Source organism: Protopterus annectens, chromosome 11.part0, assembly GCF_019279795.1.
Source record: "Protopterus annectens isolate FY-2018-M chromosome 11.part0, PAN1.0, whole genome shotgun sequence".
In the NCBI taxonomy this organism is placed as follows: Eukaryota; Metazoa; Chordata; order Ceratodontiformes; family Protopteridae; genus Protopterus; species Protopterus annectens.
This window is the reverse complement of record NC_056745.1, coordinates 544,132,555-544,148,531: the sequence shown is the minus strand read 5'-3', so window position 1 is coordinate 544,148,531 and position 15,977 is coordinate 544,132,555. Positions and strand designations below refer to the sequence as shown.

General features: G+C 37.6%; 1 protein-coding gene across 1 annotated transcript in view; it reads right to left on the bottom strand.

Annotated features, from left to right (window-relative positions):
* Positions 1 to 15,977, bottom strand: part of DYRK2 (dual specificity tyrosine phosphorylation regulated kinase 2) — a 678,008-nt gene that overhangs the window by 178,266 nt on the left and 483,765 nt on the right. The window contains exon 3 of the mRNA XM_044088051.1: positions 9,939 to 10,020. The gene's annotated coding sequence lies outside the window, so the exon portion shown is untranslated. The remainder of the gene's footprint in view (positions 1 to 9,938; positions 10,021 to 15,977) is intronic.

Here is a 15,977-nt window from a genome sequence, read left to right as displayed (position 1 = left end):
CACTGTGCCTACAGAGATTTTATTAAATCCTGGGGATAGAAACAGATATAGATGTATAGATACCATGCAGAAGGTTATAGGTCCAAATGGAAAATGGTATTTGGGTAAGGTAGTAATATAAGAGATAAAGAAAGAGTATCCTACCAGACTCAAGTACTTAGGAAGGCTGTGAAGAACAACATGGAATATTATGTTTATAAAATGGCAAAATCATTTAAGTACTGGAAAAATGAAAGACAGTAAAAAGGAAATCATACCTATAAAGATATATGTAATTAAAAGCAGAATTCCTAAAACTGGATAGCACAATGAAATAATCTGCCTTCAGGAGGTATAACAAGCATATTTTGTTAAAAAAATCTTATGTATTTAACAACTTAAGATTATTGTTTGTACAATCCAAGTCTAGGAATTCTAAATGGCCTAGAACTTCAGAAAATCTGAGGTACAGGTTGAATAACAGAGTGCTCTACTAGAAGTGGATTCTTAAGACCTTAAAGACAGAGGGGAGAGACATGAGGTGGTTGAAAGCAAGTGGAACAATTAGCTCCAGAAAGTACATTTGAATAAGAACTTAACAGTAGATGTCCTGATAGATCACTGTTAAGTACTGCACCCATATGGGAAGTATCCTGCCATCTGGCCAGTATACCAAAGCTTGGGTGCCTTCCTCTCATGATGTACGATTGCCTAATGACCCAAGCACATGGCAGTGTGCTGGTACATAAAGGAAATACAAGCATGATTTTCCTGAAGTCTTGCTTGCCCCAAAGAAAAATAAGTCACAAAAGAGAACGTGAGGCAGACACATGTCAGCAAGGAGAGGGAATATATACGATGCAGGTCGCCCTCAGCCAAGACAAAAGAGAATATGACATGAGGAAAAAAAGGAGGGAGGGTGCAAATGCTGCAAAAGTGATCTATTCAAATGTTTACTGTTAGGGTAAGTTCGTATACAAGTGTACTTGCCTTCTGTTGCAGTATTGCTCACAAATGGGCAGATTTCCAAAGCTTTTAGAGTACCTGGGAGGAGAACTGAGGTATGAAACTGGAGTCTAGCATTCCTTGGAGGATTGCTCTACTAAAACCACAGAATGTAGAGAAGGAAGCAATGTTGCAGCATTTTATAAAGGTGTGTATGGAAGACCAAGTGGCTGCTTCTAAAATAGTTTTTGAATCCAAAACTTTGAAAAAGGCATCAGAGGAAGCAATAAGCCTGATAGAACAAGCTTTAACCTGTCCTGGCATGAAAGAAATAGCAAAATTATATAGCCAAAGAAATCCATCTGCAGATACTGTTTTGAGATCTGGCAACCCAACTTCTTACCCTGATAGCAAATAAAAAGCTGATAAGACATTCTTATTACCTTAGTCCTTTCCAAATAGAATCTGAGATGTCTTTTGGACATCACACAAATTAAGAATACCATCTCCCTTATTTTGCTAGTTATGAAAGAAGGTAGGCAAGTTAATAAACTGATTCAAAGATATTTTGTTGACAACTTTTGGCATAAAAGTAGATTTAGTCCTCAGGGATACCCTATCCTTGTGAAAGATCAGAAATGGAGGAGACACCATAAGAGCTTGAAGCTCTGAAATTCCTTTAGCTAAAGTTAGTGTCACAAAACTGTCTTCCAAGTGCAGACAGAAGGAAAAAGAATTAACTTCTCAGACACATAATTCAAATCCCAGTGAGGTGGAATATATTTTCTTGGAGGTCTGATATGATGGGTGTATTTAAGAAACCGTTTGACTTCAAGGTATACAGAGAGGGGGGTGGATCTATGTGTAAGAAGGCAGAGATGGCTGACAAATGTTCTTTTATAGACAAATATGCCAGTCCATCATTAAGCATCTCACACAGCAAGAATAGTAGGATACCCATTTGATAAAGGTCATAATCTTTCTTTTAGCACCACAAAGTCTCCTCCATTTGGAAATAAATATAAGATCTTTCTGTAGTAGTTTTCTAGCCTCCTGTAATAACTGTAGAACATCCTCTGAAAAAAATGTACCTAAATGAAATTAAAATCCTATCATCCAAATTGTTTAGGGTTTGCAAATTTGGATGAGTTAGAGGGCCTTGTGTTGTGTAAGTCCATCCTGAGAAATAACTTGTGGTGACTGCACTTAGCCAGGTGAAAAACAAGGGAGAAATTAGTTTTGCCTGGACAAAAAGGGGGTTCACCAATAGCATCTTTGGCTTACCTTTGGAATCGGTGGGGTAGTTGGAAAGCCATAAAAAAACTGCCCTGGATCTGCTCAAATAATCAATCAAAGTGTTCATCTCTGAGGGGATATAAACTGCCTGAACTAAGAAATTATGATGAACAGCTACTTCCCAGGCTGACATTGCCAGTCTGCATAGATGAAAAGATTTTGTCCTTCCTTGTTTGCTGATATACCACATTACTGCGTTATTGCCTGTTAGTATTCAAAGGGTACCTGGAGACCAAAGGTGATGCAAAGATTGCAGAGCTAGGATCAGAGCCTTAATTTCTTTTACATTTATTTGACTGTTCATGTCCTGACTTGATCATGCATCCTGGACTATAATGTTTTTGGAATGCTCCCCAAACTAGGTCTAAAGCATTTGTGCAGACTTTCTTTTTGGAACAGAGGAACAGAGAACCAGAAAGGGCACTCCAGGACTGAGTGATATCTGGTTGATCCACCAAAGAAATTCATTCTTTATGAGGGGAAAGAGAGGAATTGAAAAGTCCAGTGGGGGGGGGGGGGTGGCAATGTTGTGCCCAGACTGACTTGATGTACCAATGAATCTTCATTGAATGGAGTCTGGCAAAATGAATAATTTGTGTGGTTTAAGCCATTCACCATCAGGGATCGCAGTGTCTCTCTTACAGTAGTCAGTTCTAGAGGAACAAGAGATTGGAAGAAGGAAATTAGAAACTGAATTTTGTCCTGAGGAAGAAATGCTATAAAACGCACAGTGTTTAAGCAGAACATTGATGAGACCAGATCCTGAGGGGGTTGAAAGACGGACTTTTTTTCAAGTTTAGGGCAAAAAAAAGATGAAGGAAATAATCAATAGTACACTTGAGATCTTGAAGGAGCATGTTCTTTGAAGGTACCTGAAAAAGAAAATCTACTAGGTAAGGATAAATCTGGATATCCTGGAGCCTGCAGAATGCTATGAGAGGGACTAGGCATTCTGTAAATACACTTGAGGCTGTAGAAAGACCAAAGGTCAAAGCAGAAAACTGAAAATGAGACTATAAGGCACAAAGTCTTAAATATTTTCTGTGCTCTGGATGAATGGGAATAAGAAGACAAGTGTCATTTAGGTCCAGGATAACAGCTAGTGGAAAACTCATTGGAAGTCAGCATTTTTAATTTTGGTACAGTTAAGAAAGTGTGAGTGATAAAGCCAGAAAAGGCCACCAAGGTCTCTCCTTTCTTTGAGCTAGAAAAACACTTGAAGAGAACCCCTTTCTCTCTTAGAGCAGATGAAGTAATTCTACAGTTCCTTGATACATTTCCTTCAGTATTGGCCAAACCAGATGAGTTTGGCTTTCAGGGCACTTGTGGGCTTCCAGAATGGGATGAAGGGAGGTTCCAAGTTAATTTGAAGGCTTTTTCTATAATGTTAAGAACCTGTTTATCTAAGGATATTAGGTCTACAAAAGACAGGACTGAGAAAGTTTCCTTGAAAGACTGGGAAGGGACTAGACAAGGTGTGTGTGTGTGTGTGTGTGTGTGTGTGTGTGTGTGTGTGTGTGTGTGTGTGTGTGTGTGTGTGTGTGCGTGCGTGCGTGTGTGTGTGTGCGTGTGTGTGTGTGTGTGTGTGTGTGTGTGTGTGTGTGTGTGTGTGTGTGTGTGGTGTGTGTGTGCATGTGTGTTGGGGGGAGATGCTGACAGTCACAAGCTGAAGATATGTCAGTAAAGAAACTTTTAGAGGCTTTGAAATCTATTTTTGGGTTTGTCTATGAGTTTCTTTCAAGATAACTTTTTACACTTTTGTTCCTTTGGAATTAAAGAACTGTAAGACAAGCTGCTTAAAGTCCTGCATTATTTTAAGTCTTAAAAATCTCATCAGCAGCTGGACCAAAAAGATTATTTCTGTTCAAGGGTGTATCTAGTAACTTAACTTCTGTTATCCTCAGCAAAGGACTACAGATGCAACCAACAGCATCTTCTGAGTACATCAGCTGAATCATAATTACGGTATACAAAATGTCTTGCTACCTAAGTAGTAAAATTGACCAAGGGTAAAAACAGAAGACTTACTGTCTACATCAAGAAAATCTGTGATTAACTTGTTCATACTGTCCAGAAAGGATAATAAGTATCTAGACATGTGAATATGCTAGGTAATTGTACAGAAAAAAGTACAGCAGAGTTACTACCCTTGTCATTAGGCAAGGCATTAGTAGAAGGAAGAAGTCTGGATGTTTTGTCAGACTCCACAGAAGTGGCCACTGGCCATGAAGAGGGGTCTTAATACAAATATTTGTGGGTAGCTGGTACCTTACAGACCCTATCAGTTTTTTGCAGGACTGAGGGTTGTGACCCAGGGTTAAGTCCAGCTGTCAAAAAATGTCCAGCAGGACTTCAAGAAGGGTAACTGAGGGTTTGGGAACACTTATGTTTAGTAAGTCATAGTATTATTTTTGCATGTTAGAAACTTGCTTCCCTTCCCACTGCAAATGTTGCATTACCTTTTAATACAGTGTCCCCAGATGACAATTCCTCTGGTGAGGAATCAGGGGAAACTGTCATATTTTTTCAGACTCAAATTCTGTTGGGGAATGGATTTGAGAGAATAATGAGAAAGGGATTTAATGTCAGCATCTTAAACTTCTTCCACAGAAGAAGTCTATCTAAGTTACTTCTGAGGTGAAGAATAAGCAGCAGAGGATATGAAATGAGGGGATTTTAGGGACAGAAGACAAATCATACCATTCCTTCTGCAGGTCAGCTGGAGAAGCAGCAGCAGAAGAAGAGGTAGACTTGGTCTTTTGCTTTTGCTTTTTGGAAGTATCAGCAGAAATTAATGAGGAGGATCAGACCCCTAATGTGCTTGAATCAGAGTACCCAGTAGCTCCTCACACATGACGATCTGCGGTATGCCCTCTGGTCCCCCAGAAATAATCAGCCAATGTTCTCCCTTCATAGTCTTGCTGACCATCTTTGCCTCCAAAACAGTCACAACAGCAGAAGCAGCTGCAGAAAATGAAATGTCAGAGGGCTAGTCATACACCATGACATAAACATCTGGATCCAACAGGACAGGCAATGTTTTTCAGTTTCTTTTGTGGCTGTTGAGGGATATCCAATAAGGAAGAGTCAGAGACCATCCTCTCATGCAAGTTCTTTTTTTCCCTTGGTTTTCCAAATACACTTTAAGAGAGGCTAAATGGCTCCATATAGTTGTAAGGATAGAACACTCCCTGACATGACTAGGACCAAGGCAAAAAAGGCATTTAGTATGTTGGCCTCTATAAAGAATCTAAGTACTGCAATCACATTTACTTCTCTTAGCTGATATGAAAAGAAAAAATTCTGTCAAAAAATAAGTGAAAATAGGAAGGGTCCTCAAATCTGTCTGCTTGCAATAGAATAGGCACAGGCCATATGGCTGAGAGACTGAATGGATAGATATACTATCTCTTCTTCCTCTTCTGCTGGCTAAAAGAAACTTCTGAGGAACTTCGCACCCATACACCTCTTATGATATAAAACTCTTCAACACACCTGGGCCATTAAGTGGACAAATAATGTGAGAGAAAGGTTCCCAATCAGTGGTACATTGAACAGACCTACAGTCCCCTTGGCAGGATACTCCCCATATGTGAGCAATACTGCAATGATCAAATGAAGGACATCCAAAGTATTGGGAACATAAAAACTAAGTGGGAAAGTTGTTTGGAAGTGGCCAAATAACTGTTTTTGTTACATGGCAGAGACTGCCTACTTTAGCAAGTGCTGATAGCAGAGTACAGACAAAGAGAGGGTGGAGAAAGAGCACAAACTGAAATGCCAACAGTAGTAAAATTCATGACAGAACCAAGAGCAGAGGAGGAATAATCAGTACGGCAAACAAATACTACATGAGAAATATAAAAATAGTTGGAGGAGATAAGGACAGAATAAACAAATACAAAAAAAGCTATGAGAAGAAATTCATAGGGCTCTGAAATATGCAACAAAATCTAGGAGGTACAGAATATCTGCCTGAAAGCATTTATTCAGGTATTTTTACACCCCAAGAAGACAGCATAGGATTTTCCATTAAGTGGAGAGAGAAAATGTTGGACATGTAAAAGGGAAAAGAAAGGAAACTGGAACTGTGGTTTGGAATCTGCAGATTTAAATGAGTTTAAAAATTTACTACAAATTACTACAATATTATACTGATGCAGGTACTGGGTGAACAAGTGTTAATAAATAAGAAAATTATATATTTAAGTTGGAAACTATATCTGGAAGTGCCAAGGTTCAGGAAGACTCTTATGAATTTATTGATGTCAGAAGCTAAGAAAGACATCACTAGAAAATGGGAAAAAATTAACCCAACTTTTTTTTTAACAAGAAACATCTTTATTAAATTATCACTCATGACACAGGCAATAATACATTTATATAAATGAAAACAAAACATATTGTCATAATCTTAGTTGCAAACATTTTACATCACAAACCATGATGACATAATTTTACTTGCAAAAATTATACATCACCTATAATCTACCCAATCATTTTGAGTCAAACATTATATAGCTCATTTGAATCCTGCATTCTTTTACACCTCATTATTGTTCCCACAATTCCCATTTTTCCTATGTAATTTGGTCCTACCCTTTTCTAAACATCCCAATTCCAGTTGTTTTATCACTTGTAATTATATTAATTATTTTTAGTACAGCTGGGTTTAGATATTGATTTCCATTTTCTAGTAAATGCTTTTTTGGCAGCCACCACAATTAGACTCAGCAAGGCCTTACTATGTCTAGGCAATTCCGATTCTGTATCATAGCTCAGAAAAATCATTTCTTTAGTTACACCAATTTGCTTACCCAGTACCTTTGATAGAGTAGTCTGCAGGGAATCTTTAAAGTCTGCCAACTCATTAGACTCCCAGGAAATATGTTCAGAATTACCACTTTCTTCCTCATCACATCTCCAACATTTGCTGTCTACCTGAGGAAAAATTCTTTAGAGTCTACTTGGGGTATAAAAATATCTATGTAAACATTTCCAAGTAACAATCCTAAATCATCTAGATGTTGTTGCATATTTGGGAAACAAACATATAGCTCCCATTATTTCTTTGTGAATTGCTTATCCAATCTCTCTTCCCAATCCTTTCTAACCTCCTTTGACTGATTATTACAGTTATCATGCAATACTTTACATTCTCTACTAATTATTCCTTTAACAGCAGCTTCTGTTCTAGATTCTACTAAAAACTCTATCAGTGCTGGTCTTTCATTCAGGACCCCCCTATTACTTTCTCTTTGCCTAAACTCTGATATCAATCCTTGATAAGGAAGACAATCTCTAACCTGTAGTCCAAATAAATTCTTGGCATCTTCCCATTCTATTATCTTTCTCTCTCTAGTTATTTAATCCAAATACCTTGGTTCCTCTGCCAGTTTTCTCAAATAAATTCAAGCCCCCTCTTGCCTATTGCCTAGGTCCCTAACTGCAGTCATCCCTATCGACAGAATCTCCTTTCTCCATACCCGTGTTGGCTTAGTTCTTAGAATACTTTCTGCTACTTTATGAATATAATATTCTTTACGATTATTATTATTCTCCTTAAAGGCCTGCATCCAAAATCCCAGTCTGTCCTTGTTTCTTGACTTCCCCCCATCATCCCTTCCCATTTTGAACCATTTAGGTTTCTGCATTTGCTATGTATAGGAGCCTTAACTGTGTAGCTCTGAAACATTCCTTCAAATTAAGTAATTCCAATCTGCATTGCTTTATTGGAAGAACCAGCTTATCCCACTTGACTCTTGCCATCCCCCCCCCCCGATAAAATCTTTCAGCTCTTTATAAATTGCTATCTACAACTTCTCCTCTAATTGATAAAAAATATACCTGACCTGTGTATAAGATTAAAGGGACTAAAAACATTTTAACTGCTTGCATCTTACTATCCATATTTGTATAACAGAGCTTAAAAATTAACCCAACTTTGGGAGACATACTGAATATTATGAACAAAATACAGGAAAAGGAGATACAATCTCTGAAAAAGGCTTCATAGATTACATTACAGCCAAACTATTGCTCAAGAGAAGCAACACAGGAAGGTGGCTAATGGGTAATAAAGAATAATGTAAAGTGTGCTGGAAAATGTTAATACTGTTGACGGAAAACATATGTGCAAAGCAAAATATGGTGACTGAAAACTGAAAATGTTCATTGCATATTACTCATTTTATTTATACTCATGTTACAAAGTTTACATGTGAAAAGTTGATTTATTTATATATTTATTTACTATTTGTTCACCGGGTAAGTGGACTGAACTATTGACCCATTTCAGCCATGACCAGAAATAAAGAAAGGTGTTTTTAAAAAAGAATAATAATAATAACAGTTAGGAGCCAAACTTTGGTCCAATATTTCGAAGTACAAATCACCAAGACATAGGTCTATATTGGTGAGCATTATCTTCCTGACATACTAAACCCCAGTAGAATCACATGGTATCAACAGAAATGTATGTCCACTTTGCTGGCAAGGATGTGGAGTCATGGCTGACTAGTTGCACTGTTGCTAGGAATCTTCAGTGATTAAAGAATGGTAGAATTATACAGAGAGATTTTGTAACCTCCTTATTAAAAGTTCAAGATCTTCTTTTTCTTTTTCTTTCAGCTGTTTCCATTAGGGGGTCACCACAGCAGATCATCTGTTTCCATTTCTTCCTGTCCTCTGCATCTTGCTCTGTCACATCAACCAACTGCATGTCTTCTCTCACCACATCCATAAACCTTATCTTAGGCCTTCCTCTTTTTCCTTTTACCTGGCAGCTTCAGCCTTAGCATCCTTTTCCCAATATACCCAGCATCCCCCCTCAGCACATGTCCAAACCAACGCAATCTCGCCTCTCTGGCTTTGTCTTCAAACCGTCCAACATAGGCTGACCCTCTAATATATTTACTCCTAATCCTGTCTACCCTCGTCACACCCAGTGCAAATCTTAACATCTTTAACTCTGCCACATCCTGCTCTGATTCTTGCATTTTTGTCACTGCCACTGTCTCCAATCCATATAACATAGCTGGTCTCACTACCCTCTTGTAGACCTTCCCTTTCACTCCTACTGGTACACGTCTGTCACAAATCACTCCTGACACTCTTCTCCACCCACTCCACCCTGCCTGTACTCTCTTCTTCACCTCTCTTCCACACTCGCCATTACAAATTGCAAAATAAATCCTCACCAGATGGAAGCACAGATGGCTAAGCCCCAGGATGCCCTTAAGATCCACGACCAGCCTCAGCAACACTGGCAGAAGTCTAAGTTGGTAGGAGGTCTGAGAGGACCAAAAAAAAAAAAAAAAAAGATATATGAAGCGGTAGAACAATATTTCTGTAATAAACTAATTGCAGAATCTTGTGTTGGGGGTGGAGTGTGTGTGTGTGTTTGTGTGTGTGTGTGTGTGTGTGTGTGTGTGTGTGTGTGTGTGTGTGTGTGTGTGTGTGTGTGTGTGTGTGTGTGTGTGTGTGTGTGTGTGTGTGTGTGTGTGTGTGTGTGTGTGTGTGTGTGTGTGTGTGTGTTTAGGAGGATGGCTTACCTGTTACCTTTAAAAAATACAAAGGCTTTATACTGTTTTTCTTTAGCAATATCTAAATGTTAAAAAAGTACTACTTTGCTGTTTTGTATTAGCAATATATAACAAAGAAATTAAACTGTAAATTATTACAGCATTCCAAGATAAATAATTACACAGCACTCTTACCGTTTTCAAGAGGACACAATTTTAACCATAATGGAAATGTTCTCCAAAACAGAAAGAAATCCTTGTACAATTTCAAAGTTGCCTAAAAAGAAAAGGCATGTATTAGAAACATCAGTATTTGAAATGTCATCAGGCAAGAGCAGTGTAACAAGTATTATGCATCATTTCTAAAAAATGGACCTCAGTTGGGGCCATTTGATTGGCTAAATGGACTCCTTTTAGAGGTGTTAAAAGATAATTACCGCTGAAGAAAAGATCTGTTTAGCCTAAAATGAAAATACTTTCAAATGTGTTACCATAAGCAGCAAATTAATACATGCGGCAAAAATAATAAATACATTGAAAATAATAGAATAAAATGAAATAATAAAAACAAAAAAACTTGGGCAATTGCACTGCAGGTACAGATACACCTCATTACTTCTCATAATATCTCACAGTGAATCAGAAATTCAAAGTAAACCATATTATAACTTTTAGCTGTGGCTCTAAATAAAGTGAAAATGCAGAGGCAGGAAGAAAACTTCATCAGTTTGCTCTCCATGCATCAGTATGTACAAGGATGTGCTCATGTGTGGATCCCTGTTTAACTTGTTAGTCCCATAATTGTGTGAATGAGGAGTACATATGTTAAATTTGAAAATGTGATATCTCCGATTACTCCCCCTTCTCTGAGGTAAAATGATGTTCAAGGTAGTATATACAAGTAGTAAGATGTGGTACACACAGCCTCCCACATTAGGAGGCACAGGTAGCAAAGCCCCTTTATAAAAATGCTAGAAGACTGTGACAGTGAGTTTTGCAATTTGTTATTTTTTTTTGTTTGTTTGTTTGAATCACAGTTTAGTTTCTGAAGTCTTAGGACTCAAACTAGTGGGTATTGCTCTTTTGATATGTATTTGTTCATGTGCAATATGTGATAGAGAAATCTTCACTTTTTAAGTGCACAGATACATGTACTGGAAAGAGATCCATCTTGCATTAGAGTTATTTTAAAAGGATCGATAAAGGTACTTTGCAAAATAACTCTGGTGTATAATGTTAATAGTCACTAATTGAAATGGTCATGAATAATTTACCCACTCCAGGCAAAATTTACCCTTTCTTGCTTCACCCTCACGGGTAAACTACTGTTCACAGGTAAAACATGCATCACTCATGGCTGAGTACCTGCATCACTCTTGGCAGAGTGGTGATTACTGGGTAAATCCTGTATCACTAGTGGCAGAAATGGTAATTACTGGGTAAATGCTGCATCTCTCATGGCAGAGTGGTGATTACTGTGTAAATCCTGTATCACTAGTGGTACAATAGTGACTACTGGGTAAATGCTGCAAAAGTCATAGCAGAGTGGTAATTACTGGGTAAATCCTGTACCACTAGTGGTAGAGTGGTGATTTTGAGTAAATCCTGCATCGCTCATGGCAGAGTGGTGATGACTGAGTAAATCCTGTATCACTAGTGGCAGACTTGTGATTACTGGGTAAATCCTGTATCTTTAATGGCAGAGTGGTGATTACTGGGTAAATTCTGTACCACTACTGGCAGAATGGTGATTACTGGGTAAATGCTGCATCACTGATTGCAGAGTGGTGACTACTGGGTAAATCCTATATCACTAGTGGTAGAGCGGTGATTAGTGGGTAAATGCTGCATCACTCATGGCAGAGTGATGATTTCTGGGTAAATCCTGTATCAGTCATGGCAGAGTGGTGATTAATGTGCAAATCCTGTATCACTAGGGACAGAGTGGTGAATATTGGATAAATCTTGTATAACGCATAGCAAAGTGGTAATTAATGTGGCAATCCTACATCAGCCACGGCAGAGTAGTGATTACTAGGTAAATCCTATATCACTAGTGGCAAAGTAGTGTTTCGGGGTAAATCCTGCATCACTCATGGCAAAGTGGTGATGACTGAATAAATTATGTATCACTAGTGGAAGACTTGTGATTACTGGGTAAATCCTGCATAAATCGTGCCACAGTGGTGATTACTAGGTAAATCCTACATCACGCATGTTAGTGTGGTGATTACTGAGTAATCCTGTATCACTCATGACAGAGTGGTGATCACTGGGTAAATCATATATCACTCATGACAGAGAGGTGATAACTGGGTAAATCCTGTATCAATAAGGGCAGAGTGGAGACTACTGGGTAAGTCATGTATCACTAGTGGCAGAGTGGTGATTACTGGGTAAATACTGTATTACTCATGCTACAATGGTGATTACTGGACAATTCATGCATCAGTCATGGCAGAGTGGTGATTACTGGGTTAATCCTATATCACTAGTGGCAGACTGGTGACTACTGAGAAATCCTACATTACTCCTGGCAGAGTGGTGATTACTGGGTAAATCCTGCATCACTAGTGGTAGAGTGGTGACTACTGGGTAAATGCTGCATCACTAGTGGTAGAGTGGTGATTGCTGGATGAATCCTGCACCAATCACATCAGAGTGGTGATTACTGGTTACTGGATGAATCCTGCATCAATCACATCAGAGTGGTGATTACTGTGTAAATGCTGCATCACTCATGGCAGAGCGGTAATTACTGGGTAAATCCTGTATCACTAATTGCACAGTAGTGATTTTAGGTAAATCTTGCATCACTCATGGCTGAGTGCTGTTGACTGAGTAAATCCTGTATCACTAGTAGCAGACTTGTGATTACTGGGTAAATCCTGTATCCTTAATGGCAAAGTGGTGATTACTGGGCAAATTCTGTATCACTAGTGGCAGAATGGTGATTACTGGGTAAATGCTGCATCACTCATTGCAGAGTGGTGATTACTGGGTAATACTGTATCACTAGTAGTAGAGTGGTGATTACTGGGTAAATGCTTCACCACTCATGGCAGAGTGGTGATTACTGGATGAATCCTGCATCAATCACATCAGAGTGGTGATTACTGGGTAAATCTTGTATCACTAGTGGCAGAGTGGTGATTACTAGGTAAATACTATATCACTCATAAAACACGAAGTATGCGGGAAGCTCTCCAAAAAAACCCCAAATAACTGATAAATAGGAGCGCAAGTCACAGAGAAGGAAAACCTCCGTAAAATTGACACAGCTTTAATATACACAAATAAAACGCCAGAACCACACTTTCATTAACGCTCTTATAGGAAAATACATGCGTTTTCTTCCTATCCACTGGACTTCATCAGATGTTATTTCCACATAATCAACTCACTTTTATACATCAATTAAAAGCCAAAAGCCAATAAAAAAACACTAATTAACTTTGAATGCACCAATAAACATAACCTTTGGGCTCATTAATATTCACAAGTATTATATAATTTCCATCAACATTATTACCTTTCAGTAGAAATAAATAAATATAAATTAATACATGCTTAAATAACATTTCATAAATAAATATAAAACCACTTAAAAATAAGTATTTATATAGTTATATTCTATTATATTATATAAAAAGGGTATTAAAATAAATAGTATTGGAGAAACTTCATATTATAGAAAAGGAAGAAACTTTATAATCAAGCAGCACCATCTAGTGATAAATTTATATATTGCACTAAACCTCATAATTTAGCTGCCTTCAACTTTAAAAGGGGTAATATGGAAACATGTTCATTTAAACCTGGGAATTTACCTGCTTTCAATGTTAATTGTCACCATAATTCCCTATAACCTATAGTGTCTTCCCAAGGGCCCCCTCTAATACCACTTTTAATATGCTCTATTACAAAAAAGTGAAATTTACTATCTATACATACCTTCGAATGCTTAAATAAAGCATTTGTTTCTTTCTCTTTTATTATATCATTGGTATGTTCATAAACTCTTCTTTTTAGGGTTCTTTCTGTCTTACCTATATAAAAGGACCCACACATTTCACAGGTGGCAAGATAAACTAAACCCTTAGAATCACAGTTGTACAATCCTTTACTAGTAATCCATCTATCCCTACTTTCTACATATATTTTCTCTTTGTTAGCAATATAATCACATTGATTGCACTTCCCACATTTATATGTACCACTCATTCTAGTATTAATAACTCTATTAATCTTATTATGATCAATCTTCTTATGTTCCAAAATTTCTTTAATACTATTAGAGTTTCTATATACAACCTTGGGTGTACATTTAGGTATTCCCTCCAGGTCAGTAAATGCTGTAAATCTTTCCCATTCTTTCTGAAAAATTTATCTAGTATTATAATTTAAAGCATTATATTCTAAAATGAGGGCATGTTGATATTCCCCAATGTTATTTAATTCTTTCATTCCTATTACCTGGTTATATTAGTTTCCTTTATTCCTAAAATGGGCTTAAATTTATATAGTCTACCTCCTTCCACTTCGGACCTAATATTCGCAATAAAATCCTTAGCATATCCCCTTTCTAAAAACATACTTTCCAAAAGATCACATTCCAAGATAAAATCACTAAAATTACTTGTCATGCGTGACCCCCTCACAAATTGACCCTTTACTATATTTTTCTTGCAATGTGCTGGATGTGCACTATCATAGTGTAGGAATGAATTACAATAAGTTGGTTTCCTGTATATCTTAGTTTCAAATGAATCATTACATTTATATATTTCTATATCCAAATATTGTAAGTTTAGTTCTGATATCTTGTAAGTAAATCTAAGGAAGTATGTAGTCTCATTAATATATTTCACAAACTGATCTAGTTTCTCATTCCCTCCTGTCCAAAAAAACACTATATCATCAAGGAACCTCCGGTAAAGACTCCAACAAGAATTAAAACTAGAATTGAGGATAAATGTTTCCTCCGAGTTAGCCAAGACTAGGTTTGCAAATGTAGGTGCACAGGCTGCACCCATAGCCACACCTTGGATTTGTTGGGAAAATTCTCCATTAAATAATAAAAAAATATTATTAAGGACCATTTCCATCAAGCCTGTGCACACCACCTTTTCTCTATGGGTTAATATTCTGTCTTGAAACACTTCATCCTCAAACATTCTCATGCCTTCAGAATAAGGTATGGATGAGAAAAGATCCACAATATCTATTGTCACAAATAATAAATCCTTAGAAAATAATTCCGAATTAACTACCCTTAAAAGGTACCATGAATCTTTTAAAATTGCTTTCTTACTAATCCATATATGCTTAACTTTATTGTCAATAAATTTAGCTAGTGGTAATGTTTTTGAACCATCCGCCGATACAATGGGTCTCAGTGGGGGTTCTGTCACATCCTTATGAACTTTAGGGATGCCATAGATTACTGGTATCTTTGGTTTATCCACCTTCAAATATGAAAATGTATTTCCATCTATACTCCCATCATTCACCATGGCCTCTAATTCCATGTCAATTCTCTTATACGCCAAATTAATTTCATTTTTACAGACTACAGAGTATTTATTTTCATCTCTAAGAATTTGATTCATTTTTCCTTCATATATAATAGTAACCATATCACTCATGCTACAATGGTGATTACTGGACAATTCATGCATCAATCATGGCAGAGTGGCGATTACTGTGTAAATTCTGTATCACTACTGACAGACTGGCGATTACTGAAAAAAATCCTACATCACTCCTGGCAGACTGGTGATTACTGGGTAAATCCTGCATCACTTGTGGTAGAGTGATGATTACGGTATACACGCATTTAAGCGAACGGCCGATGTCCGAACACAAACATGTCAAAAGCAGAATCCCAAGCTTGCAAAATGTTGAATCTGCGAATGCTGAACCCGGGATTACCGAACGCCGGCCAGGCTACTATTCCCCCCTCTCAACTCATGGTAGCGCTTGTTGCGGCAGTTGTGCAATCAAGAATGTCGAATTTGATGTTGCGCGCAACATTACGAGCATTCGCGCTTACGAATTTCGACATTTCGGTTCAGAATTATGACAGATTGACATTTGGTCGCGCGACCAAACACATGTATTCCAATGAATACTGGGTAAATGCTGCATCACTGGTGGTAGAGTGGTGATTACCGGAGAAATGCTTCATCACTCATGGCAGAGTGGTGATTATTGGATAAATACTGCATCAGT